This window comes from Opisthorchis viverrini (assembly GCF_000715545.1).
Source record: "Opisthorchis viverrini unplaced genomic scaffold opera_v5_170, whole genome shotgun sequence".
NCBI lineage: Eukaryota > Metazoa > Platyhelminthes > Trematoda > Opisthorchiida > Opisthorchiidae > Opisthorchis > Opisthorchis viverrini.
Window position 1 is genome coordinate 1,005,688 of NW_008751826.1, and position 1,727 is coordinate 1,007,414.

Sequence of the window (1,727 nt, forward strand, 5' to 3'; positions counted from 1 at the left end):
GAGGAGGTCGGCCTCAGCTCACAGTGGCGAAGCTGCTAGCATGCATGAAAATATAATGAATATTTCAGAATTGTAAATTTTGAGTCAGGACGTATACGGATACCGGAGTAGACAAATTGGTTCACATCGTCACCCGGCCCATCCACAAGAATGAGCTTCAGGTTTCATCCAATTCAGTTTGACTGAGCACTTGAATGTGATATGCACAACGTACCCGGAGGTAGGATCACGTAGATTATCTAATATCTTCTGGACGCTGGAATATCAATGAACAGCTTTGACTTCTACGTGCCGATCAAATGTGAGGAAACTCCCTGGCGGCATTCCGACCACCCAGCTATTGGGAGCTCGGAGAGCGATATCCATGATCATCTGAACGACAAATTTGATGGGGAGAACTAGGAGAGGGTACCCTTGCAGAACAACTTATGATGCAACGTCCCAGTGGAAAATCACAGGGACGAAGTATAATGTAAAGACACTCGCAAGGGGCAGTCATAACGGCTGTTTACCGCTAGCACATAAGAATGAATACAAAGTAAACGTACGTGTAAGCAGTGATAGCATTAACCTACAATAAATTGGTTAGAAGTAGAGACGATTAGCTTGGAATGGCACAACAGTGAACGAGATTCTGTACACAGCTAACTTACCGCTACATTCGGGTTCCCTGCTTCAATGACCGGACGAACAACATGAACGCCCGAACTAACACAACAGTGAGCATCCGTATCCATTTGTTTGACAAAATATTACCGGAACAAATAGTTATGGCCTGGTCACTCCACCCAAAAGTTAATTTTACTGCCCATGTGTAGGTGCCTTGGACTACGTTCCTATCGCCAATTATGCGTTTGTCCACGTGTGCAACATCAACAAATGTCAGACCTGAAATGTTCCAAGCAAAAGACATGGCAAAATTGAGCTGCGCTCATGTAGTGACCCATTAAGAGAACGATGACGAAGCCCAAAAGGAGGTAATAACTAGCAAATTGGGCTGCGATGGTGAGCTTACCAGCGGTAAAAAGCAAAACCAGTAATTGAGGTCTGCACTTCGGAAACCTGAAATAGATAGAAAATCTCATCCAACAAGTGCAAAAAGAACTGAGCTGCGCTCATGTAGTGACCAATTAGCAGAACGACGAACAAACCCAAATGAAAGTACTAACTAACAAAGGGAGCTGAGATGGTGAGCTTACGAGCGGTGAATAGAAAAACCAGTAATTGAGATCTGCACTTCGGAAATCTGAAATAGATGGAAAGTGAAAATATTCTACTGAGTACACTCAATCCATAATAGGCGGATGATCGTAGTAATGCAGACATATTTATGGGGTCAAAATGTAAAAGAGATGAGAGGATTTCCAAAGTTAACTTAAGGGTTTCGAGTTAATAGTCGGTTAAAATGCATACAGCATATTCAGTAATGCGTGAACAAAGCCTCCTATTCTGGTGATATCCTAGCACAGTGAAGGAACCTAAAGACGCGTAGCTTACAGTTGAGGATTCATCGCCAAGTTCTTCACGAGTACCAGATCGCTTTCCAAATCTCGGCCTCCTTATATATCCTTCTTTCTCCGAGAGCAATCATTGCATGGCTCGTTTTAACCACGTACAATAGGTCAACATGACCTACAAGATGGTTGTGAGAAATTCAACAATCTGCTATTTGCCTTGCCTCACGGAACACAGTAAACATTTTGTTTGAACAGTTGATTAACTGAAAA